Raw genomic sequence first — 27895 nt, forward strand, 5'->3', positions numbered from 1 at the left:
GAGCTTCTTGCTGGCTGTCAGTAAAGGATGTCATCAGCTCCAAGAGGCTGCTCACAGTTCCCTGCCACATGGGGTTCCCCACATGGCCTCTTAACACCTCAAAGCTAGTGAGGCAGAGAGAGAGAGAGTGAGAGAGAGGGAGAGGGGAGGGAGGGGGGAGGGAAGGGGAGGGGGAGGAGAAACGAGCTGTATAGTAACAGAAGCCTATAAAACTCAAATGCTTTATGATCCTATAAAGTGTGTTTCAGCAGAAAGAAAATGAGACTAGAAGATCATACTTTTGAGCGCTAACGGTGGGTATATCTGGGTGATAAGTTATGAGTAATCTTGTTTACATTTTTACACATTTTTACATTCCAAATGTTTCCAATAAGCATGCAAGAGCTTTGATTTTAGTTTAACATTCAAACTAATAGAAGCATGTATTTTAAAAAGGAAAATATCACCCCAAGGCTTTAAGATAAAAGCAGCAGTCTTCTGCAGCTCCCCATCTCATCTCCGAATCCCACTTCCCAGAAAAGGAATTTCTTCTGGTGCACTAAATAAGATAAATATAATGCTATTTCTTTTCTTTTTTTTTCAGTTTTAGATATTATCCATTGACTTGTTAGAAAGATGAAAGATGAAGATTTAGTTCTCCTTCCCCATTCACCCCTTATATGCATATATTTCTCTTCTCTCCAAATTCCCAATAAGTAATATATTTATGCTTGATTAAATATAATAATAATTATTATCATTATTGTAAGTGCTGTTCATTGATAGCATATATAGTACTATGATTATGTGATTTTTTTTCTATACAACTCTCTGTTTTTCTTGGAATTGATAATTGCCTCACTTTTACCTATCTTTTGTTTTCTATCTACCTAGCAATAATTCATCCTCACACTCACTAAAAGAACTCTTTACCTCCTCTCAGCATGGCCATGCACATCAGCTAAATTGACACCTAATCCTCCAGTGCTGCTTTTAGAAGACTAATGCCATTCTGACCGCTGATTCTTTATACGAGACTCATTATTCTGTCCAGAGGCTGTTAGGATGTTTTCTTTATTGTGATGCTTCAAACTTCATGATAATCTACCTTGTTGTGAGTCATTTTGTATTCATTTTGTTGAACACTAGATGTCCCTTTCAATCTGAAAACTTATACAGATCTAAGAAATTTTTCACATTGTTTTGAAAAATTTCTCCTCTTACTTCTTTCATCAACAGGGCTTCAGGGTTTTTGTTTGCTGGTTTGGTTTGATTTCGCTTTGTTTTTACTCTTATAGAAATTCTGCAATGAACAACCTCGGGCATACTTCCTTGAGCTCACTGGTAAATTTTTCTGTACAGTAAATACTGAGATACAAAGTAAAACTTCTACGTTATAGAATATATATATTTTCAAAGTTCATGCAGGAAATGCACGCTTCCAATATGGAAAAAAAATCCTCAACATAATTAGATAATTTTTTCAGTGCTTAATTATAATACGTCCACATGACAATATCATATTTTGCTTTTTATAATGCTCACAACTTCATTTTTTTTTTTTTCTTGTATTTTTGCGGTACGCGGGCCTCTCGCTGTTGTGGCCTCTCCCGTTGCGGAGCACAGGCTCCGGACGCGCAGGCTCAGCGGCCATGGCTCACGGGCCCAGCAGCTCTGCGGCACATGGGATCTTCCCGGACCGGGGCACGAACCCGTGTCCCCTGCATTGGCAGGCGGACTCTCAACCACTGCGCCACCAGGGAAGCCCACAACTTCATTTTTGACATCCTCCCCCAGCCAGTTTCTGAATCTCTCTTTTACAGAGGAAAGAGCAGGTAGAGCTAGTTCATAATCCTAGCTCTACCAATCCCTAGCTGCACGACTCTCAGCAAGGCCCTCTCTGAGCCTCAGTTTCTTCATGTGTAAAATGGAAATAATATCTATTTCCCAGTGCTATTGAAGGATTAAATGAGATGCATCTAGCACAGTGCGAAGCACACAAAAGATGCTGAAAAATATTAACTCCCTCCCCTTAATTATCAATTCTATGCATTTAGAGACAATGGAATTAGCACCTGTGTTTAGAGATGCAGCTTAAATCCACACCATAACTACAATAGGAATCTACAATGATTCCAACAAGACCCAGGTCTACATGTCAAAATCCAGATATTCCTTGAAGGTCATCTAGGGCCTACTGCAAACCCCATCCCAAAAAGTAGAGCCTGGACAGTCCCTTTAGAGTGAACAACCCATTTTGTATGTCCTAGCACCCTCCTACTCCCTGGAGGGGTTTGGGATTGTTCCTTTTCTACCCTGATGGACCTCTGTATATTTTTCAGCCAGAATAGGGGCTCACAGTCAGGGAGAACAGCTTCTATTCCATAATTCCTTTTCCTGCTTCATTATCCAATCCATTTTTATGAAGCTTCATGGCATAAAGTGACAATGAATTAAATGATTATTGCTTATTTGATTATATCACAACTCAGGTAACAATTATTTCTTGAGCACATGGGATCTGAGTCTGACTTTGTAAAAGTGAGTTTCCTTTCCTTCCCCTTCCTGACCCTTTCTTCCTTCCTTCCTCTCCTTACGCTATTGAATGGCATGCATCCCTTGCTTTGCCTCTAGCTCTCTATCCATGCCAGTGGCAGGGGGTAAAGTGGAGAGAGTATGGTGGCATCTTGCCTGTTTACTGCTCATGTCTCTACATCTTTCCCTTGACCTTGCCACCCCGGAATGTCCATACAGAGTCTGGCAAAGAAGCCAGATACCCAGTCCCACGCTACAACCTTCATTAGTGACTTATCCTTATGCTGAGGAAGTCTGATATAAACAGGCCAAACCAGAGCAATTCCCACAGGAGCTTTAGGCAAGATCACAGGTCAGGATACATGGTGAGGATGGGTGCATAGTGACAGCCTAGAACTGACTTGATCATACCCTGTGTTCCACAATGTCTGTCTGTTCATCTGTGTTTCTTGGCTTAACAAGACCAGTGGGGATAACCTTACTATTTCTACTGGGTACTTCAGAAAGTAGTCAAAAAACATTTGGCAAGTGAAGCTCAGTCCCAACTCGACGTACTGAAAGACCTGATCTATGTGATTCATCCCTTGAGAGAAATTTACTGAATACCTCTTATGAGTCAGGCATTGCACGTGGGGCTGGGAGACCCTTGTCCATGGTACATTCCCCTGCCTGACTCTCTCAAATCCACAGTCACGCCTATTTCTACTGCAGTGATAAAGATTGAAACTCTAGTTTATAAACTAATAAAAGCTGTCATTTATTGAGCATTTATAATATTTCAGACACTATGCCAAGTACTTTGTCTACTTATACATCATTTCATGTAATCCTCATTTAAGCCCCTTGAGATAGGTACTTTACCTTCATTTTAACAGATGCAGAAAATGGGTTATAGAGAGGTTGAATAACTTGGCCACAGACACACAGGTAGCAGGTAGAGATGCCAGGAAATGTGCTTTCAGTTTATGCCTGCAATGACCACCTGATTCTCCTGTCTCAGAGATCCCATTTCTCTTCAATACTAAAATTATAAGGATCCTCTTAATCTTAGGGATTCTCATCTCTTTCTAAGTTCTGCTTAAGAGACGTATTTCTCTCAGAATCTCTATTTTTCTAGGTTTCTTCCTAGATCCTTTTCCTATCCTTGAGTTATTTCTCCTCCAAACCTTCTCTTCACTAAAGCAGGATGGGTTTCGGTAACTCATGGGTAATCTTATTCTTAACAAAAACCATGATGGTTCTTTATATAGGATTTCCAGAAACTGAAGAACATTCTTTTGCTAATCAGCTTCTTGACCACAACAGGTTCTGTGCAGGTATGCCTTTTGAAACAACGAACTGGCAGTTCAAAAATGGCTTAAATCAAATCCCACACAAGCAAGCATAGTTTTACACCCTGAGATCATTCTGTTGTCTGTCCTCTCTGCTTTGCGTAGAGGCATTCAGAACCTCTAGCCTGGGGGGTTTCCATAAGTCACCCTCACACAAAAGGATGACACTTGAAAATCACTCTGTCTGCTTCATCCGTTACCTGGCTTTCAAGGTAAAGAGGGGGAGAAAAGGAGGGGAAACAAATCATCATTGATTCATTTCAAGGCATGTAAGCAGAAAAGTCAGACTCCTCCCATTGCCAAGTATGGGACAGAATTAAATCTGAAGCCTAATCTTAAATCTGATAAAATGGCACTCATAAGCCCATCTGTTTGTGAGGAAAACACAGTCCATCGAGATGCCCCCAGAAGTGCATAAATTCTCCGATGCCCAAAGTAAGAGTGTGTTATAAAGATCTAATTTTTTCCCTTGTCTATGGGTCTAGCCTAACTGACCCCCACCCACCACCAAAAAACAAAACAAAGCAAAACCTCACAGTAGTTCACTTGTTAGCCCCAGCTCCATTTATCTATGGGACAGCTTGAAACAAGAGCAAGTTTTGCCCCATTAATCATATACAGGTTACTGTATTTATTATTTTCTTTACGAATCCAGTTTTAATACACTTGTCCATCTCCATGGAGCCTGCCACTGTGTCTAATAGCCTTTGATAGTCCCAGGTCACAGGGCACCTCGTTTGCAATTTTTGCGTTATCCTTCCAACATGGCATAGGAGGGACATCTGTAGTCTTTGGGAATTAGCAGCCTAATAGAATTCCAAAGTGTGTGTGTGTGTGTGTGTGTGTGTGTGTGTGTGTGTGAATGAAAATGATTTTCTCCATCCAATAGCATAATATCTTGGTTTAACGTTACCCATGTAGGGAAACAGGAAAGAAATTAATGGATGAATTTACTATCACAGTTATTATCAGGTAACCACAAGCTCAGCTCTGGTTTCATGACCAGTACTAAATCTATACTTGGCAGGGTTTCATCACCAATGGGAAATCTGACAAGCAGGCAGAGAAACCAATAGTATTTTAAAATGTTTTTTGAATTACCCTTTCAATATTCAAAAATCAGTTTATCTAAAACATAGTAAATCTTATCTTCTGCACAAACTTGTACTCATGACTTATTTCCCATACGCGTGGTAAATTAGCAAAGCATGCTCTACATTTGCTGACCTTTAATAAAGATAAATTCTCCAGGGGGATAGGAATGAGCTCTCCTTTGAAAATCCATTCTTGGGTTTCTTCTGGCCTGGAATGCAAACTAGGTGCTCTCACATTTACAAGCAATTGTTTGTGAGGGCCCCTAATCATAAAAATAAATCAAAGGAGGAAGTCCTATATCTTTATAGAGAGAGCCTTGAATTAGCATAATGCTATACTGATTAGAAAAGGAAAACATTTTTCTTAATTTTCTCTCTCTCTCTCCCCCCCCCCCCCCCCCCCCCGCCCAGTGAAGTCTGGCTGAAAGATCTCCTTACACATTAAGTGAATCCAGTGGGGAATTAGTCTGGCTGGAATGCTTGCTGGAGTTTTGATAATGTAACTGCTGCTGCGGCTGCATTTTGTGAGTTTCCTGTTGGGTCTTCACACACACAAGAAGTCACCTAAAGAAATAACTTGAGGGCTAGTAAAGCGCAAGAACAAAAGGACCCTCAAAAGGACTCAGAGCTTGAAAGTTGCAGGATATATTTGCATTAGTTGTTTATTTGAGTTTTATGTCACTTCTCTGCTGTAGATGCTCCAAGAATTGGTTTTCATGTTTTACAAGGGAGCAAACTGGCTGAAAGGGGACCAGCGGCTTGTTCCAGACCAACTCTACCAGTGGTGACAGAATCACAGTTAGAACCTTGGTCTCTCATCACAGATGTCTCAAACACACAGAGGAGGTCTTTGCAATCCAGCAAAAAGGAACCACCATCTGTCTAATGCATCTTAGTATCCCCAGCTTGTAGTCTGGAATAAGCGCTCAGAAAACAGTTGCTAAATAAATGAAAGAAGCAGAAATTTGCAAAGAGGAGAAAAAAGCAATTATGGCCATGGTGTGCCACGTTCTTAAGCCTCTCCTCCATCTACCGCAACCTAACTCATCGTCACTCACATGGCTAGTTTAAGGAAAGCATGACTGGCCTGGTGTGTTGTGGACTTTGTTATAAAACACAGACCTGCTGTTTCAAAACTGTCTTCCAATGTCCGATTCTCAGGCTTCAGGCACTCACTCATGTGCACTGCATGTGAACCATCAGTGACACTGACATGGACCAAGCTGGGAGCTGTAATACTCATCAGCACTTACTTCCAACAGCATTTGCATTCAGCCAAACAGAAGCGCTAAAACACATTCGCACCTAAGTGACTATAGGTCCGTCAGTTAAATGTCAACAGGAAGTATCAGACAGGGATTAACATATTACAAACTCTAAGCAAAAAATCACTCAGATTTCATGGGTCTTCAAGGTGGGAGAAACAATAGCTATTTTCTATTATTATTTATGGCTCAAGAATATGTAATATGTGATGCCATTTCTTGAAAGGGCCTCAGGTCAAACACTCTAGAAACTGAACTCTGTGCAGTAGATACTATAATTGGCTGGAATTTTCATTATTAATATATTTCATGTGTCAGGATGGAAGTTTGAAGCTCTTTACCTGACATTGGTTCCATTTTCGTTATTAGTATATTGCTAACCCCATTACCTAAGAGTAATGCTATTAGGTAATGAACCATAAGGGAAAGGTGGGTTGTACAAATAAAGAAAGGTATCCTGGGATGAACTATTCCTCCATTTAAATATAAACTGAAACAATCCACTCCTTTCTGCAACCTCTAGACCATAGTCAAATGTTTTTTTAAAAAAGTGACCTGTAACAAAGATTATTTTAAATAAGCAAGTCCTTGCTCAACAGTCGAAAGCTTTGGCTGTACCACGCATTCATGCTCATGCCCTATATTCCAGGCGTGAGCTAAGAATATTATAACTCACATACAAACCTCTCCCTTGCCCACCATTAGAATTTTAAGTCCCAGGTGAAGACTAGCTCTCTAGTTGAGTACAAATTTCAGCTGGATTTGGAAAAATCCTTTAAATATATTTTTATTGGTTTTTAAGAACAGGATTATTTTGTGTTAATAATGGGCATACATTAGGCTTTAGATAATTGCTTTATGTAACTTAGAGTTTTGGCTTTCAGCTAAATAAACACTCTGTGTGTTCACAGGTGTATTGTCCTCAAGGGCACTCCGCCTTTCAGGGTGGCAGCTGTTGCCAAGGTGTTGCTGATACAGCCCAGTATAATTTATTGGAAACAGGTGCTAGCTCATGATGAAGATAGACAGGAAACTAAAGCAGACAACATGTTTAACCACCATTAAAAAAGTTCAGGTTCAGAGAGACAATGTGTCTGAGATGTTTGGGGGATGTTGCCAGCATCCCAGTGCAAGTTTAAAAGCTCCTGCGGATCAGCATAAGGAAGAAATTGTACATGAATTTCAAGCAGCCCAGCCTAATGAGTGCCTGATGCTATGCTGCCAGATTTAATTGATTACATGAAAAATTTTTCGTTTGTGTGAGGCTAGCAAAAAATTATGAAATACTTTCCTAAGCTAATTGTTAAAGATTACTTTCAAATGAGGTAATAACTGTTACTTTTCAATGATCTGGACAGTGGATTAGGCTATAATATGTTTTCTTTATGCTCAGAGTATTTGTTTTGGATTCTGTGTGTGGATCCTTGAGCGTTGGGAAAAGCCCAGGATTCATGTCCACAGGGCATTGGTACAGGTTAGGGCAATGAGACCGGAGACGGGATTTAGAACCATGAGATACAGATGCTCACCCTCTTTCTCTGGATATTACTCTGCTATGGAGCCGGTCAGCAGGCTTGGGGCTGGCTGCCACATTCAGTCTTCTAGCCCCATGGATGAGTGGGAATGGCCTGAAGTCTCCTCACTCTGGGAGTGGGCCGTGGGGGGCAGGGTTTGCCTCAGGGCTACCTCTTACTCCCTAGTAAAAAGAGGAGACAAATCAACTCACGCACTGTAAGACATTCGCCCCGTGAAGAGGCATTTGTATATTTTCCCAACTAATCTCCAGTCTAATCGGCGTGCTTCATAATACACATGTGCAATAAATATGCATACTAAATACAGCTGAAAAAGAAGTTGCTAAGAGTGCGTGCACAGTTTTTCAACCTCAAAAACCTAAATATCTTGGCCATTTACATGTTTAAAAAATACCCACAGGCATTAGACCACATTACGGACTAATGGCCTGCCAAATTTCATATTTGGGAAAAGATTCTACGTTTGAGTTACAACACACAAGTGTAAAAAGAGCAACTGAAACAACAAAATTTGGTTAAAAACATTTCTTGACCCCCCCAGGCTCAGCCCCCGTGTGCCAAAAATGTTGACAAAAATTTATACCAACACCAGCGGGCATGCACAGTTTAATATCTACTTTATGTGAAAAATCATTGACAATTTAATGCTTGCATTCATTTGAAAGAATTTTATGCAGTAGGTAGAAACTTTTACATTACCATCCCTAATCTCTACCAGCCGTCTTGTTCCCTTCTCAAAGGGAAAGTGACTGACAGGGCTGAAAAAACCAAATCTGCTGAAGGGCCCGGCCAGCTGCTTTTATCACCCTTCCAACAGCCCCAGCCCGGCCTGAGATGCAGGAATTCGGTTTGCATGCTGCTCAGAGGTTTAGCATAGGAAAGCAAATAGCTGATGTAAAAATAAACCTTTATTTAAAAAAAAACTTTATAAGGCCCCTTTATTTAGAGGGAGAGTCACTCAAATAAATACACCGTTAACAAACTTCTATAATGAATAATAATATATACTGTAGCAAGTGATGAAATGGAATCCCACAAAACAAGTGCTGAAATCCGATGATTGATTATCAAGCCTATAGGATAAATAAATCTTCTCCAATTAATAGCGAGTCTCGGGGATGAGTTTCTGGAGAAATGTCCTGCAAGGAAAAGCACCAGTTGCAGACAGTCAAATTTTGAATTCAGCTGGACTGGGCTAAAACGTGGCTCTCTTTCCAGTGTCATTACGAGCTTGGGGTGTCACAGTGAGATGAGTCCAACGCACTGATGGAGAAATATGTTTTCTCCATCTGAGCTAATGAATTACCTGGGCCATTTGGGACCCACGTGTCTAACTATCAGAAGAAGCTATTTTTAATTTATGAAAAAGGGAATTGAAAATCGACCTGGTTTCCTTGAATGTGTTTCTTGCCAACAAACCAATGAAAGCACCCATTCAGAAATTTTTATTCTCTAGCTTTGGTTTTCTAACTTTGCATCCTTATTCTTCTTTCCGAGTCAATGCAGATAGCCCAGTCAGAAGTTTCTTATTGATTTTGGAAGGGAACTGACTTCATGTTGCTAACCAGCCATGATCTGATGTCTCGGCAGCAGAGTTATGGGGAATAACAGCCAATGTGAAATCCCAGATGGCCAGCTATGCTCCTACAATCTCCCTCCACATCATTTAGCAGGGTCTTCATTTTGAAGCAGTGGATGAGATATCTATCCAGGGGTTGCATGAATGCCACTTTGTGACTGTGCTTTATCCTTGATCTTCAAATAGGGACGTTTCCACGGAAACAACCATATGTGTTAGACTAGAGCTATGGACGTCAGGGAGAATAAACCTTACATATCTATTGCTCCATCCATCCATCCATCCAACCACCCATTCAATCTAATTGTGTCCTGTTTGCTCAGTTTCTTCTTATAAGGACAGCCTTACGCCTACTCTCTTCTAGGGTGGTGTATTAGGCGTGTCTTTATTTTGATTCTTTGACATCTTGGGGCCTTGTTGACACTGGAAGGGACTGCTCCTCCACAGGTTCCTAGCTATGGTAAGCAACTCATCAGAGAATGCACCTTTACAGGCAAATCAACCAGTGTGAAGCCCATACCTCAACCACTTCTCACACTGGGGCCACTATCCTCCTGCCCTAATCACCCCAGGGGCCAAGTATCAGACAACTAAGGACAGCCCCAGTGCCCCAGAGTTCACCAAGATTATTCAAAGTAGCCAATCCAAAACCCACTTAGCTTCCTTACCCTGCTTCACATTCCTTCCCATGGAAACACCAATAAAGTTTCTTGCCCACTTTTTCTCCTCACTCCCTCTGCCTCCTGACTGACACTGGTGCTTCCCTATGTAGCCCTGCATGGTATGGCATATCCCCTCCTCTTGGGAACTGTAAGTAACAAACTATCTTTTCAATGGCAGTTGTGTCCTCATCTGTTTGCTTCATCATACCTGAATAATAATGAAACCTACATTTCCAACAGGTGGGATAAATACATATAGTTTCCTTCAGAGCCTCAAAGAAGTTCTGGTAGAATGGAACAAGTCCTGAAATCAGAGGTCAAGAAACCTAGTCCTGGCTACATCATATGCATAACTGAGCGGTTTGGGCCAAGCCATTTGACCTTGCTAAGGTTCAGTTTCCACTTTCATCAACATGGACAATTCCCATTTTGCTAGATTTTTATAAAGGTCACACAGGGTTGCATACATGAAAGACACAGGCATGTGATAGGAACAGAATTGAATCTGTTATTATACCCTTAAGAATCTTGTTCTTCCTTGCTCAAGTTTTATAAACACTGCCCCCCTTGGGACACTCTCCCTGTGCATTTTGCCGGTGGGGACCACAGGGGCCCATTTTTATGCTCTGAATGAGTAGTAGAGTTCAGGATAGTGGCTGAGAGCCCAGAAAGTCCAGTCAGATTTCTTGGGGTGGCTGCACACCTCACTGACTGGTGGTCATCGGGAAGTTACTATGCTTCTCTGGGCCTTGGTTTCCTGATCTGTAAAATGAAGATAAAATTCCCTACTTCATAGGATTGTTTTGAAGATAAAGTGAGTAACACACTTAGAAAATAGTGGGTGTTCTGTGAATATGAGTAAGTAGGAATAAAAGCAGGTATGGGGTAGTAACAGTATTACAGGTAGAAGTACAAGTACAGGTACAGGTACAGGTACAAGCAGGTACAAGCAGACCGCTCATGACTGCGAATCACAATATGCTCCTTTGGTTGCCAAGATGCCGCTTCTTGGGTCAACTGCCTCATAGGCAATAGGGCAGCTGGTTTAACCAGACTACTTTTGACATAGACGTGACACACCTCTTAGCTAAGTCTAGAACTCAAAGATTATATGTTGATAGAACTTCAGGCTTACACCATTTTACTGTTATGAATGAGATTTTAAAAAGCAGTACCAAGTCCTGCAGGTTTATGAAATGACTATACTGGAACATCTGAACAAGTTTTTAAGAAAACCTGATATTTGAGCTGAGTTTAACTGAGGCCACTTTGAGCCAGACTGTCCTTCCATTCAATTATGAAAGCTGAGCTTCTTCTCCCTTGCTCACTGCTCAATTCTTTTTCCCCTCAAGCAACTTTCTCCTGGTAGATATTTTTAAAGTATGCTGGGCAATAATGATAAATAGTTCTCATAAATACTGGAATAATAACCAACAGATAAACAACTGAAATGTGTAAACGCTGATTGTAGCAGAAGCTCATGGACTTCAGAGTTAACCTGACCTGCTTTTTTTTTTTTTTCTGACCTGCTTTTGAATTTACACTCCCATACATTCGCACGACATTTGCCTTCCCTGAGCCTTGTTTGCACATCAATAGAAGGATAGTAGCAGACTGAGCTTGCAGAGTTACAACGTCCGGCCGCATAAGAACAGCAACCACGACAGTTAATACTCATGGAGCACTTACCACTAGCCAGGCACTGTATTAATTCATTTTAACCCAAGCAACAACCCTGAGGTGGTTATTATTATTATCATCATCACAGTATACAGCTGAAATTCCTCAGGGACAGAGAGGTAAGGTGACAGCTGCAGCCCGGATATGAACCCAGGAGGCCTGGGCTGGAGCCTGTGTCCTTATCCACCCAACTATGGGGTCTCCCACAAATATCTCCTCAGAGTGGTCAGTGCACATTTTTCTTGGTTTCAAGTTGCTTTGGGGGCCCCTCTGGCACAAGGAGTGTGAAGACCCCTCCCATCCCATCCGACCTTTTCCTCTCATGGCTCCACTGCCACCCACCCTCACTGCTAAGCCCCTTCTGTCATCAGCTCGTATCTCTAGAAACACAACACTCCCTACATTTTCAAATTCAGGCTTTGGGAGCTGGTGAAAATGGGGGAGTCCAAAAGGCCAGGGAGGGAGACGGCTGCCTAGAGAAGGGGCCCAGGGAAACTTGGAAGCAAGGCCAGTATGAGTCAATCAGTCAGCAAGTATTTATTTAGTGCTAGGCAGCTCGGGGGATACAGAGAAATTATAAGACGCCATCCGGTCCCTGGCTGGATTTCTGGCCGGGTTCTCCGAATAAGAACCAGGCCCGGAGCTGGGGCCTGTCCAGCCCGTGGAAAGCTGCCATGGTTTGTGAGGCGGGCTGCCCCGAGGAGCAGCCCCCAGGGCTGGGTAAGAGCAGGAGTCCCTGTCCCCACAACGCCACACACCAGGAGCGAGTCATCTCACCACCCTGGACCTCAGTTCTCACAATGTAATCTGGGAATCATACCAGGACTTGCCCAGTCAGGTGTGGCCAGGTATGGATAAACTGAGGCATGGCAAGTGTTTAGCCCAGGGCTGGCACATAGTACGCTCAACACATGTGGTTTCCTACTGAGGGGCAAGGACTGCACAAGATGGTAGAAGGAGGTGTGTTCTGGAAGCCCTCTGTGCCCCGCCTCCCATCCCAGTCACTGCTGTGGCAGCTGCTCAACCCGGGTGTACCTGACAGTGCTTCTCCCACATTCTGCCCGGGGGCTCCCCTGACAAGGTAGGGGTGGTAGTGGGAGAGACTGAAAACCTTTGGGGATCCTTGACCAGCAGGGGACAGAGCTGGTGGAGAAACACTCCCCCTTCCATCCTTCAGGTGGGCAATACTGAGGTGTGTTCCACAGGCAACTCCAAGGGTCTGGCTGGATGGGATCAAGCCCACCACGGAGGCAGCCGGAACACACCTCATATTTGCTTTTCCCCTGTCCTGCTGTACTTCCCGCTCCTCCCACCTGTTCCCTGGGACCACTCTCCAGAATGAGCCCCCTTTCTCAGACTCTGCTTTCTGTGGAGGAAGGTGGAGGGAAGTGGGTGTGATTTCACGGTGTAGCAAAATGGTCAAAAGTTGGATCAGACATGGGTTGGGTCACACCTGGCTCTCCCAGCACTGGCTGTGTGACAGAAACCAAATGTCCCTGATCCTGTGTTTTGCCATCAGTAAAATGGGGCTATGGATAGTCCTGACCTCATGCGGTTCTTTTGAAGATTGGAGGAAAGAATGCACAGAAAGTACTTAGCCTGTGCCTGGTGCAGAGAGCTGGGTTCTCCAGAAGCAGAACCTGAGAGCAGGATTCATGGGAAAGTGATTATTGGGAGGCCATCCCAGGAAAAACCAGAGGAAAGTGGGAGAGGGAGGGGAAGGAAGCTAAGCAAGGATATCAAGCAGTTACATCAAGAGTAATACTGACTAAATCCCTAAGGAGCTTTGGAGACAATGTGGACACACCTCAGAGGGAGGCGGCATCTCACTGCATGTGATAAAACACGTGGACTCCAGCAGGCTAAGGGCAGCACCGAGAAAGAGACGTGGGCACAGGCTTTGGGAGGCACACTGGACACTGTGTGCAGAAAAGGAATAAAGGAAGGAAATGATAATGGGATCCAAGGAAATACGGCAGACAGTGACCATGTCAGCCATAGCATACTAGTGGTGGTGGTGTTAGGGTTATTATACTTTTGTTTTTTAAAGAAAAGCCTTCTGGAATAACAGAAAAGCCACGCTTTAGAGCATGTGAAGCACCAGTTTCCCTCAGGCCTTTCCTTCCTGGAATTCATCTTCCCTAAAGTTCACACAGTAATGGCCTCTCCTCTGAAGTACCAGCATTCTGCCATGGGCCTCCTGCCATCTGTCAACAGAAGTTCAAGGACTTCCCGGTCCCCCAGGGCATCAGGAGGGCTGCCTTGAGATGCTCCGAGGATGGAAGCAGTCATGCTTTCTCTCTCTCTCTGAAGTTTCACACACTAGATTCTCTCTAGGTCTCTGGTAAAAACTGAGCTGGAGGTGGGGGGCTGGGGCTGGGCAAGAAGTGCAGCAGGGGGACCAGGTTGGAGCTGGAGGTAGTTAGAGTCTTTCAGGGAAGAGGTGATGTGGTCTCAACACAGGCAGGGGTGGGAGGAAGAGGATCAAGTGGGTAGACTTCAAAGTTATTCACTGATCGGTTGGATAGGAAGAGATGAAACAGCCAGGAAGCATTGAGGACGATGCCCCGGCTGCCATGTTTTCCACTTGAGCAAATGAGGAGATGGTGGTGACATTCACTAGGATGGAAAACCAGAGGAGGAGCAGGTTTAGTACTGAAAGAGAAGAACAGTTCGGGGCCCTTTTTACTTGAAATATATGAGAGACAGGCAAATAAAACTGTCGTTAGGCAGATGGCTCTGGGGGTCGGCAGCTCAGGAAAGGCAACTTGGTAAAGCTACACGTTGGAGTTCTGAAAAGAGTCTGAGCTAGATAGGACCTACCCCCGTGGAGGAGCAAACCTGTGGTGCAGCCTGGCCCATAGTGGGACCTGAGGGATGAGCATGACTGCAAGACACCTTTGACTACCATCTCTGCAGCTAAGAGCCTGGACTTGCTCTACATTGCTCCCTCCAAAGTTCTTCCACAATCTCCTGGCAATGGAGTATTTAAAAAATATTGTTGACAAGGCATCCCTTTGGGAGAATGTGCTCAGGGAAGGGGGAGAGGGCGGCTACCACTCTCCCTGCTCCCCAGCTTCTCCCACCACCACTTTTCCCCTGACACTGTGAGGGAGAATGGCCCTTCTTGGGTCTCTCTGGCAGAGAGCTCAGGTACTGCTTCCCTTCACGTAGTGAACGCTTTCAAATTCTTTAGCATCTCTGTGACTCTCAAGACCTGGTTAACCTCTTTTGTTACTATCTTGGAGCTCTATTACTTTTCTTAAAATCATTGATCTCAGCTTATAATTATCCTCTCCTTCATCTCATTACTTGGCCATCTTGCCTACTAAATTTTAAGCTCTGCTTTTGCTCACCATCAGATCCCCAGGGCCTTGCATGGTGCTTTCTGGTAGAAATTCAATAACTATTTATTGAATGAATGAGTCTCTCCTCGTTCCTTCTCTAGTCTTGAAAACTTAGGTCCCAAACTAAGAATAAAGATTCTCAACAGTATAAACCATGCTGCTTCCTTATTGTTCTAATTAAAATCATACCCAAAGCATCTACTACTTCTCTTCCCAGTTTCTCTGTTCGGATGTATGTGCCGTGGCATTCTTGGTTTCCAATGTGTTCCGAGTTTCCTGCTGGGCAGCTCGGAGGCCTACCTCTCCTCAGGTAGCCTGATGAAGCCTGTAGGCTTTCTCAGTAGCTTTGGATATGGATAGTCAATGTTAATCCACTGCTCAGTTGTCAGAGCCTGAAGAAACTTTAATTACAGAAAACATGAATATCACAGAAGATGTTTCTAAGCTTTTCAAACTATAGGTCTCAACTGGAAAATTTCAAAAAGGTTGTCCATGTGGTATATTCCATGTTACATAACCCATGCCCAACACCCTTGCTCATGTTCCAGACACTCTACAGAAAAAATGTTCAGGACATTTTTATCCCAAAGTATCTGGAGTCCTTATGGAAAATCTTCTCAGAATGTTCGTGTTTATGCCCAAATTCAACATGTGAACCTTTTCCTTTGCTTTCCTCTTCAAACCCCCATGTGGGAATAGGATCTTACGCTGTTTGAAGATTCCTTTAGTTGTTGGCCTGCCCCATGTCAGGTGGTAATCACCACTTTAAAACACTGAGATTAGCGCAGTAAAAAAGATTTATGAATATTAATTCATTTTATAGCAGGTCATAATGTGAGCTGGAGAACAAACAGAGTATGGTTTCATTCCAATGTTTTACTGCAAACAAGAATAGGATTGCGTGTTGTGGAAAATATTAGTTGGAGATGCTGGTTTGAAAACCAGTTTGTTCAGTCTTTGGCTGTAATTTGCCAGACACCCTGTATTTGTGGAGAGTCTGTTCTGGAGAGTAAGAATCATGGAAGTTTATAGCTGTCATGTTTTTCATAATCGGCAGCATTCTCCAAAGAATTTTTAAAAATATATTCTTATAATGCAAACCACAAAACACTAACGTGCCTAGAATTAAGAGAAAGGATGAGTCCTTCTCAAACTTTCTAGAGTTGTAGTTTAAAGGATTGAGCTGTCTTGCTTTTTGGTCACTTCTCCACAAGTCAGCACACCTCCACCTGAAATAGTACTTGCAGAAGTCTCTGGAATGACACATTCAGTGATCTCTCCTCATCATCCTTGCAGTACTTGACATCCTTGCCTCTTCTCTTCCCTATCTTGTTCCCCTCGGCATCAGCATGGAAAATCCTGAACAGTGGTGTAACCACAATTATGGGAACAGATTCTGGATTTGGCCAGGTTATCAGGGTTCGAATCCCAGCTCTACCCTTCACCAGCTACATGACTTTCGACAAGTTTATTAACCCATTGTCCTCATCCCTAAAATGGGATTAACAATAGTACTCAAGAAGAGTGAATGATTCAACATATCTAAAGTACTCAGAACAGTGCCTGATACATAGTAACTGCTCAATTAACAGTCTCACTGGTAAACTGATGACATTGCAGTGTCAAGAGTAAGCCTGACCCCTGCTGATAACTTTGTCTATGGTGTAATTTTGAGGGGAAATCTTTCATTTTGATACCAGAGCCATCAATTTATCTCTTTGGGGTTTATGTGTTGGAGTCTGGATTAAGAAGCTTCTCGTATCCCAAGGTCGTAAAGATTTTGTCTACATTTCCTTCATTAATTCTATACTTTTAACTTTCAGTTTAGTTCTTACTCCATATCGAGTTTATTTTATTTGGTATGAGGTAAGGATTTAATTTAAACTTTCTGTAGAGTGAGGCTATTTTTCCCATGCTATTTACCGAATAATCAGTCTTTTCTCCTACTATTTTGTGATGCCTTCTCTGTAACATGCCAGGTCCCAGAGGCACCAGGAGTCGATGGGGGTGCTCTAAGCTGCTCCCTTGGTCTACTGTCCTGCTCCTATTTTATGGCTGTACTGTCTTAATTACTACTGCTTTTTAATATGTCAATACCTGGCAAGAAGGATCTCCCTACTCTTCTATTTCAAAATACTCTTTGCCATTCATGAACTTTTATTCATCCACATATATTTTAGAAAACATTTTCCAAAAAAAATGTTCATGCTTGAATTTTTTCTTGGAACTGCATTTATTTTCAACGAATTCAGGGTATATCGATCGATACCATTTCAGTGTTTAATTGACCCAGACCTTAAGGCAGAATATTTATGCAGGTCATTATTCATGTCCTAGAATAAAATTTAAAAATTTTCCACAAATATCCTGTGCAATCTTTTTAAAATCAGCTAATAGATAATTCGTAGTTTTAGTTGCTATTGTAAATTTTCTTATCATACTTTCTAATAGGAACTTGCTTTAGTAGGTGCCCACTACTGGTTTTTATAACTTAACCTTGTTTCTGGAAAACTTGCTGAACTCTCTTACAAATTCTAATGGTTTTCTCCTGATTCTCGTGGATTTCTATGTAATGAATATTTTGTCTTGTCCTTTCCAATTCAAAGGAAATTATTTATTTTTGTGATCTTATTGCTTTTCCAAATATTTGGAATAGCAGTTGTTACAGTGATAAGGTTTGTCTTGTTCCTGACCTCAAAAAAATGCTTATAAAATTCCTTTATGAAAATGATGTTTTCAATGAATTTTGGATGATAAACTTTATCAGATTATTTCTACTTTTCTAAGATTTTGTTTTCTTTCAGAAGTGGATATTGATCTTTATCATCTGCTTTTCTCTATTTCTATTGTGACCCTCCAGTCTTTTATTCTATTCTATTTTTTTAAGGGGAATTATATTGCTAGTTTTTCTTATGTTGGGCCATCCTTGAATCATTTTAATATACTTTTGGAAATAAATAGGTAATATTTTATTTAATATTTTTAAAACTAACTTCAGAACTCAAATTATAGTACTTTTTTTTGTCTTGAACTCTTTTCATCTGGTTTAGCTATTAAAATTATACTTGCTTCATGAAATGAGCTGCCCAGACTTGCCCCCAGTTTTCAACTTTCTATGACAATGTATATAAGTTAGGAATTGTGTATTCCTTCCCTCATTTGTAAAACCTTCTGCAGCTGTCATTTATATTGCCATCTTTCTTGTATCTTTGGATCTGCTCTGTTGTCTTTTCCCTCTCATTTTTTTTTTTTTTTTTTTGCAGTACGCGGGCTTCTCACTGCTGTGGCCTCTCCCGCTGCGGAGCACAGGCTCCGGACGCACAGGCTCAGCGGCCATGGCTCACGGGCCCAGACGCTCCGCGGCACGTGGGATCCTCCCAAACCGGGACACGAACCCATGTCCCCTGCATCGGCAGGCGGACTCCCAACCACTGCGCCACCAAGGAAGCCCTCCCTCTCATCTTTAGATGATCATTTAGCTTATTTATTTTTCAAATTTTTTATTTTTAGAATGTATTCATAGCTATAGATTGCACTCTAGGAACTGCATTAGCAACATCAAGCAAATGTTGACATGTACTACTTTCATCGTCTTTAAGCTGTAGAATTTCCCCTTTTGTTTTCTAGTTTCCCCAAGTTCTATCTGATAGTAAATTTTTTTATTTCATTTTTTCTTAGTTTATAAATAAATTGATTTTTATTTTTAGCTAACTCAGTTTTATTAATTTTAAATTTTATTACATTGAAGTTAGAGAACATTTTCTGTTTGAGACTTAGAAATATATTGATATTTTCTTTTTGTCTCTACTATATGGTTTCTTTTAATGACCAATCTATTCTAGAAAAAAAGTGTGTAGTCTATGTCTGTATGCAAATTTTAATATAAAGTTATGCATAACTTCTTAATTATTTTATTAATGTCTTCTATATTCTAGTCTATTTTTATTGGATTAGGTACATCAGCTTCTGAGAGCAGTGATTTTAAATCTCCAATAGCTTTTTACCTCTCTCTTTCTCCCATTTCTGTCATCTGTTGCTTTATGTATTTTGCTCTTATTATTATCATTGCTTCTGGATATATATGTATAACTATATATAAATGCAACATCTCTTTCTGTTATTTATGATTTAAAAAATCTTACATATATTATTTCCATTACTCTAGGAGACAGATGCAAAAAGATATTGCTGTGATTTATGTCAAAGAGGGTTCTGCCTGTGTTTTCTGCTAAGAGTTTTATAGTAGCTGGTCTTACATTTAGGTTTTTAATCCATTTTGAGTTTATTTTTGTGTATGGTATTAAAGAATGTTCTAATTTCATTTTTAACTGTTTTTTAGCTGTTCAGTTTTTTTAGCTGTTCAGTTTTCCCAGCACCATTTATTGAACAGACTGTATTTTCTCCATTGTATGTTCTTGCCTCCTTTGTCATAGATTAATTGACTGTCGGTGCATGGGTTTATTTCTGGGCTTTTTATCCTGTTCCATTGATCTACATTTCTGTTTCTGTGCCAGTACCATACTGTTTTGATTACTGTAGCTTTGTACAGTCTTAAGTCAGGGAGCCAAATTCCTCCAGCTCTGTTTTTCTTTCTCAAGATTGCTTTGGCTATTTGGGGTCTTTTTTGTTTCCATACAAATTAAAAATTTTTTTGTTCTATTTCTGTGAAAAATGCCATTGATAATTTGATGGGAATCACATTGACTCTGTAGATTGCCTTGGGTAGTATAGTAATTTTGACAATATTGATTCTTCCAATCCAAGAACATGGTATATCTTTCCATTTGTGTTATCTTCGGTTTCTTTCATCAGTGTCTTATAGTTTTCTGAGTACAGGTCTTTTGCCTCCTTAGGTAGATTTATTCCCAGGTATTTTATTCTTTTTGATGCAATGGTAAATGGGGTTGTTTCCTTCATTTCTCTTTCTGAACTTTCATTGTTAGTATATAGAAATGCAACAGATTTCTCTGTGTATTAATTTTGTATCCTGCAACTTTACTGAATTCATTGATGAGCTCTAGTAGTTTTCTGGTGGAATCTTTAGGATTTTCTATGCATAGTCTCATGTCATCTGCAAACAGTTGTTTTTTTTTTTTAACATCTTTATTGGAGTATAATTGCTTTACAATCGTGTGTTAGTTTCTACTTTATAACAAAGTGAATCAGCTATACATATACATACATCCCCATATCTCCTCCCTCTTGCATCTCCCTCCCACTCTCCCTATCCCACCATTCTAGGTGGTCACAAAGCACCAAACTGATTTCCCTGTGCTATGCTGCTGCTTCCCACTAGCTAGCTATTTTACATTTGGTAGTATATAGAAGTCCATGTCACTCTCTCACTTCGTCCCAGCTTACCCTTCCCCCTCTACATGTCCTCAAGTCCATTCTCTATGTCTGCGACAGTGACAGTTTTACTTCTTATTTTCCAATTTGGATTCCTTTTATTTCTTTTTCGTCTCTGATTTCTGTGGCTAGGACTTCCAAAACTATGTTGAATAAAAGAGGTGAGAGTGGACACCCTTGTCTTTTCCTGATCTTAGAGAAAATGCTTTCAGCTTTTCACCACTGAGTATGATGTTCACTGTGGGTTTGTCATATATTTTTATGTTGAAGTAGGTTCCCTCTATGCCCACTATTGAGAGAGTTTTTATCATAATGGGACCTAATTAAATTTAAAAGCTTTCACTCAGCAAAAGAAACCATAAACAAAACAAAAAGACAACCTACAAAATGGGAGAGAATATTTGCAAATGATGCAATTGAAAACGGATTAATCTCCAAAATATATAAACAGCTCATACAGCTCAATATCAAGAAAACAAGCAAAAAGTGGGCAGAAGATCTAAATAGACATTTCTCCAAAGAAGACACACAGATGGCCAAAAGGCACATGAAAAGATGTTCAACATCACTAATTATTAGATAAATGCAAATCAAAACTACAACGAGGTATCACCTCACACCAGTCAGAATGGCCAACATCAAAAAGTCTACAAATAATAAATGCTGGAGAGGGTGTGGAGAAAAAGGAACCCTCCTACACTGTTGGTGGGAATGTAAATTGGTAAAACCGCTATGTAGAACAGTATGGAGGTTCTTTAAAAAACTAAAAATAGAGCTACCATATGATCCAGCAATACCACTCCTGGGCATATATCTGGAGAAAAACATAATTCGAAAGGATACGTGCACCCCAATGTTCATAGTAGCACGATTTACAATAGCCAAGACCTGGAAGCAACCTAAGTGTCCACTGGCAGATGAATGGATTAAGAAGATGTTATATATATATATATACACACACACATATATATATTATTTATATAGTGGAATATTACTCACACATAAAAAAGAATGAAATAATGCCATTAGCAGCAACATGGATGGATCTAGAGATTATCATACTAAGTGAAGCCAGACCGAGAAAGACAAATATCATATGATATTGCTTATATGTGATATCTAAAAAAATGATACAAATGAACTTATCTACAAAACAGAAATAGACTCACAGACATAGAAAACAAACTTATGGTTACCAAAGGGGGAAGGGGGAAGGGTAAATTAGAAGTTGGGGATTAAAATATACACACTACTATAGGGGCTTCCCTGGTGGTGCAGTGGTTGAGAGTCCGCCTGCCGATGCAGGGGATGCGGGTTCGTGCCCCAGTCCGGGAAGATCCCACATGCCGCGGAGCGGCTGGGCCCGTGAGCTATGGTCGCTGAGCCTGCACATCCGGAGCCCGTGCTCCGCAACGGGAGAGGCCACAACAGTGAGAGGCCAGCGTACCGCAAAAAAAAAAAAAAATAAAAAATAAAATAAAATAAAATAAAATAAAATATATACACTACTATATATAAAATAGATAACCAACAAGGACCTACTGTACAGCACAGGGAACTATACTATTACAATATCTTTTAATAATGTATAATGGAAGAGACTATAAAAAGATTATATATATAATATATATTACATGTGTGTGTATAACTGAATCACTTTGCTGTACAGCTGAAACTAACACAACATTTTAAATCAACTATATTTCAATAAAATTTTTTAAATTAAAGAAAATTAAAATTTGAATAAATCTTACATATATTAAATTTCCTTTTGACTCTTATTTGTGTGGTACATTTTTTTCTATCCTTTATTTTCCTCGATTCTCCACCCTGTTATCTGAAGTGTATCTTTTTTAAATATTGTAGAGCTTGGTCTTATTTTTGTTTTCATTTTAATTCAATCTGAAAGTTTCTGTCTTTTAATTAGTGTGTTTAATTTATTCTATTTTTACTTAGTATAATGTTGAATACATTAAGAAATTTTTGCTGTTTAACACTATAATTTTTTATTTAACATTCTTTATTTTTACTTTCAAACTTTTTCCCAGTTTTCATTAGACAGTTTTTTTTTAGTTATTCAATTTTATTTTGCTCCAAACTTTTTAAGCCTCATACTTAATTTTTTTAAAACAATGCTTGAAGTGATGTTTATATATTTTCCTTTTACAAGTGACTAGTCCCGTGTCATGTACTTTAGTCTCTCTCAATTCCCATTTTATATCAACTGAAGAATTTCATTAATTTTGAATTATACTATAGTTCCCTTTAGATTCATCTAAGTCCATAGGAGAAGATATCTTCTCTTTAATCTTATAGTTTATATAAATTTTATAGTTTAATCATGCATTACATCTGCTTAATCAAATCTGTCATGAGAGTAAAGTAAGAAAATCGGTATAAATTATTTAAAACAACTCCTGGATTCCAGTAAGTGTTCTCACAACTGCTTATTAGTATCAAGCAATTTGTACAATATTTAAAAGCATATCATGATCCAGATGTCCCAACGGATTAAACAAATGGTGGAATCTCCATATTGAGAAATCCTGAATGAATTCTTGGTACATGCTACAACTTGAATGAATCTCCAGAGAATTATGCTGAATGGAAATAGTTTCAAAGGGTTATATATTGTGTGATTTCATTTATATAAAATTCTTAAAATGAGAAATTTATAGAAATGGAGAACAGATTAACAGTTGCCGGAGATTAAGAAAGGCGTGGGGGATGGCAAAAGCATGGGTGTGACTAGAGAAGGCCAACAGGAGTGATTCTTGCAATGATGGAGATGTCCTACCTCTCAACTGTATCATTGTCAATACCCTGGTTGTGATCTGGCACTGCAGTTTTGTAGGATGTTACCACTGGAGGAGACTGGGCAAAGGGTAGATGGAATCTCTTTGTATTACTTCTTGCAACTATTGATGCATGTGAATCTACAATTATTTCAAAATAAAAATTTAAAAACAACAACCAATGCAACAACATCCATTTCTCATCAAATAGGATTTAACTAAAATTGTATTTGGCTTTGTTTTACTAAATAATTTACCTGAACAGAACAGGTTGGTTAAGACATCTGGTTTCACCCAGATCTGCTGTATCTCCCCCACTATGCTTTTCAGGAAAGAGTTACGCAGGCTCTTTCACCCTCCCCTGCCCAGCAAGCCTGGTTAGACCTCATGACTCAGTTCTCAGAGCCTTATTCCCTTAGTCATTTACACTGGAGGGCAGTCTGGAAGAGATCACTCATCCATAATGACTCAGTCTTACCCATTTAAATTAAGGGAATTAAGGAAACAGACCCAATCTAATTTCATCAATTTGAAAGGATGAAGAAGTCATACCATCCTCAGTAGAGATGAAATGCAAGAAACAGAGAAGAAATAGTAGTTTAACCAACTAAGGAAATGAAAGACAAGTAACATTAAGACAAAATGCAAAAACAGTAATGATCCATTAAAAATTGTGGTTTGGTGAAATATTGCTATCTAAGACCCACCATTAGAAATGAGAACTTTCAGGAACATTTATACAGAACAGCCATTTGTGACCAGAAAAAGTTGGCTGCAAAAACCGTGTTGAATCTTCCTTGTGGTCCTACTCTGCCTGCCTCCTGGACTTAGCCTTGTCATAGAGTCATGGACCTCATACCATTTTTTGATTGTTTCAGACTCATTTTGTTATAAGTGTGAGGCTCATTTCATGCAGGGTTTTTATTGAAATCTTGCTACTAGGCAATAGGCCACTTATGGGTCACTGGAATCCCTGAGTTTCCTGCCTTTTCATATATGATCACATAGCACCTCTGGCACAAAAACAATTGGCTGTGAAATCTGGTGGGCAGATTTTCTCAATCACAGCATGACATTTGGGGTACATGCAAGTAAAAGTTAGCTCTGAAGGCCTAGGAAGATCAATACAAAAGTCTTGATATATTCATATGTTACTATTTATAATCAGTGTTTTATTTATAAAAATTAAATAGGTTTCCCAAAGCACCTACCTTTGACCCCACTCCATTAATAAAGGCTTAATTAGTTAAATTTGTCTAAAGTTTTATATTTACTTACAAAAATGAATTTTTATATATAACATACTAATATATATAATATATATTAGTGTACACCATACTAATATATAACATATAGATAATGATTCAATACACACAAATTATTTATTGACCCAATATCTATATAATCCTATAAAGCCAAACTGAAATATAACTTATAATAATGCTGTACCCTGACCTTGTTATCATCATAATTTGTCTTTATTGTTAGAAAACCATATATATCACAGGGCATATGTAAGAAAGTGAGAAGGAGGAGAAACTGATTTACATACTCTCCAACGAATCACATTCACATCCTTTCTTGGAGCCCCTTGACCTCTGCAAACCCATATGTCATCTGTCCTCTGTCCTCCATGCATGTGGTCACTCACTGGCTGTGGGCGGGATCTACACTCAGGGTTTGTTTGGGTTTTTTTTACACCTTTATTGGAGTATAATTGCTTTACAATCGTGTGTTAGTTTCTGCTGTATAACAAAGTGAATCAGCTGTACATATACATATATCCCCATATCTCCTCCCTCTTGCGTCTCCCTCCCACCCTCCCTATCCCACCGTTCTAGGTGGTCACAAAGCACCGAGCTGATCTCCCTGTGCTATGTGGCTGCTTCCCACTAGCTATCTATTTTACATTTGGTAGTGTATATATATCAATGCTACTCTCTCACGTTGTCCCAGCTTATCAGGGTTTGTTTTGATTAATGAAGAGTTGACTCAGATTCCATGCGTGACCTGGCTGAGGCTGAGCCCTCGGGTCTCTGAAATTGTTGGGATGGAGTGGGGGTGTTGGTGGGTGTGGAGAGAAGCGGCCATCAGCTCCAAAAAGGTTTCTGTCTGTATTGTGGGAACTGTCGATTCACATTTGGCAGACTGTTTTCTGGAGGGTATGGATTAATGGCGATGGGATCATTTCTGAATGCTGTTGATTCTTTGAAGTTTGCTGAGTTGTTTTGGGAAATAAGGAATGAACTGGAGGCCAGGTAGCTGAGGAGAGACCTTTCTCCTCACTGCCACCAGAACCCAGCACCACTGGGTCACCGCAGGGAGCGATGACAAGGGGACATCAGGGACAGCATCTCCGGCTTGGACTCTGGTGACTTAATAATAAGGAGCGCACTCTGCAGTGACAATAAAGACAGGAAAACATGGTGGATGCTATCTGACAGAGGATCCATCCTGGAGATGGTCTCAGACCATTTTGTGAACACATGGGAGACAGTACTTCAGGATGAAGTACTTGGGAGGTATTTCAGGGTGTTTTGGAGGGGCAGAACTGGTACCCGGGGGTGCACCACCTGGAGTCAGGATCACGGTCATTTGGGAGTTAAACACAAATATGACCCCATTTTATCATCACTGGCTGATGAGGTTTGATAATTTGGTATATGACTACACATGTTTATTATTTTTTTAGTAGCTACAGTAGTTCCAGAACTTTGCAAGCAATAACTATAATCCTTACAAAAACTTTGTAGGACAGATATTGTCCCCATTTTACATATAGGACTATGGAGGCTCAGAGTGTTTAAGCAGTTTGCATGAGGTCACTCAGCTACTTACATGGCAGGTCTGTCCGTTTTCAAAGGCTGGGCTTCATTGCCTCACTAGCTCTATATCAGATTTCCATTTCTGGGCTCGATTCCAAGGAGCATGGGAATCCTGCAAATCAATGGGCATGTCACACTTTGAATCTCACTTAGATTCACTTGAGGGATGGCTCTTGACTCAGGCTGGCCAGTTATCACACTTCATCCTGCAGGGCTAAGGAGAGGAGCACTTGTATGAAGTGGGGGACGAGGAGTTTCCTAAGGGTGGTGATGCTCTGGGCAGACAAATCCGTACCTGTCCACTGGATCTTCCTACCTGAGGAGAAGTGACATGTAATTTGGGGCTGTGGGGGTCATATGGGTGAGGAAGATTGCACTGTGCCCATGCAGAAGGTTCTGGAGGCTTGCCTTGCAAATGATTCATTGCAATTATCTCCAGAACGCGAACCCCTGAGATGGAGGTCATCGTCTCCTTGACAGGAACAGATAACAACCTCCTTTCTCTCCAGACCTGACACCTGAGACCAATCTCAAACTGACCACCCCTTCTTTCCCCTGATCTGGAAAACAGTCCTCATTGATGGATAACGGGATTCCCAATTCCAAGGATTCTAGTCTGCCTCGTCAGGTTAACCCAGACCGATTTCTTTGTTAAAAAAAAAAAGCTGCTCAGAAAATTGATTTCTTCTAACAATTGTATAGCAAGCATTTTCCGTTCCCTTCAAAGAATAATGAAATAATAGAAGTCAGAGAATGGGGATCTACATAATTTTTGCTCCCCCTGTTGTAGGCACTAAGAGATAAGAGACTGGGCTGGGATGACATACAGTGTGCATTGCCTACATAGAAGTGGCAAATTTCATTTAGCTTGAAATAAACGGCTACCATTTATAATTAAACTTTCAAAGGGTTGTCCGCTGATTGAAAAACATTATCCCCTGCTCTTGTTTCCAGCTGTATTTGGAGCTGATTGGCTAATTTAGGGGCAATATGCCTTTGATATTTGAGTCTGTCGTTCACTTTAATTTGAAACAGACATGCCGAGAAGAGGAAGTTAGGCTGGTGATGTGCTAATTCTTGTTTGTGATTTACCCCGGAGGATCTATAAGGAATCTGCAACTTGTACATTAAGAAACGAAACTGGTGACAGTCACATCTGGTTTGTTGGATGCCCCCCTCTCGTTTGAAAAAAATAAAGCAGTAACCAAAAATGCTTAAGCTAGATAGTTTGATTAAATGGATAATTTATCATGGATAAAAGGCTGGAGACTAAAGTGCCCCAGAGAGAGAAGCTGAGGACATTGCAAGAAGGGTTATAAGCGTCAGTAAGTGAATGGAAATTTAAAATTACATATTATGGAGTTTCTCAGAAACAGTATGTACCAAGGTAAAGCTTTTAAAACGCATTCGTATTTTGCAGTTGAAGGGCCAGGTGGCTCTGAGCCACTGTGGGGCACACTGCTTGGTACAGTTTTGGTTTCTCATGGGGTCCCAGGTCCTGAGGGAGAAGTGGGGATGTGTCAGAGGTAGGAAGTAATCAGCTTCATAAGGGCCATGTTGTGATCTTTGTGGGCCCCCCTTCTCTGTTAAAAAAATATTAAAAAGTATGTTTTTGACTATGTTGGTATAAAGACAACATATTAAATGTATTATATACTAAAACATTTAAATAAACTCAGTAATCAAAACACATAATAATTTATGTAGTATTTGTTAAAGAATCAAGATTAATGCAAAAACATCCACGATGAACAAAATACAAGCATTTTAAATAAAGACAGGATCAGCTGTACCTTAAAGCTTTCTGAAGCCCCCAGCTGCATCCTCGGGATTCCAGGGAACATAGAGGAGGCACAGGAGGGAGGCTGGTGGTGCAGAGGGAAAGGTCTGGAGTCGAATCCTTGAGTCCGGGTCCTGCC

General features: G+C 40.5%; 1 long non-coding RNA gene across 1 annotated transcript; it reads right to left on the bottom strand.

Annotated features, from left to right (window-relative positions):
- Nucleotides 1-2: 2 nt before the first annotated feature.
- LOC132598149 (uncharacterized) lies at nt 3-27895 on the bottom strand. The gene is made up of 4 exons (XR_009565900.1): nt 27770-27895; nt 25990-26088; nt 7734-7900; nt 3-104 (listed from the first exon to the last, which is right to left on the bottom strand). It is a non-coding gene; the product is annotated as an uncharacterized lncRNA (long non-coding RNA).

This window comes from Globicephala melas, chromosome 11, assembly GCF_963455315.2.
Source record: "Globicephala melas chromosome 11, mGloMel1.2, whole genome shotgun sequence".
Taxonomy (NCBI): Eukaryota; Metazoa; Chordata; class Mammalia; order Artiodactyla; family Delphinidae; genus Globicephala; species Globicephala melas.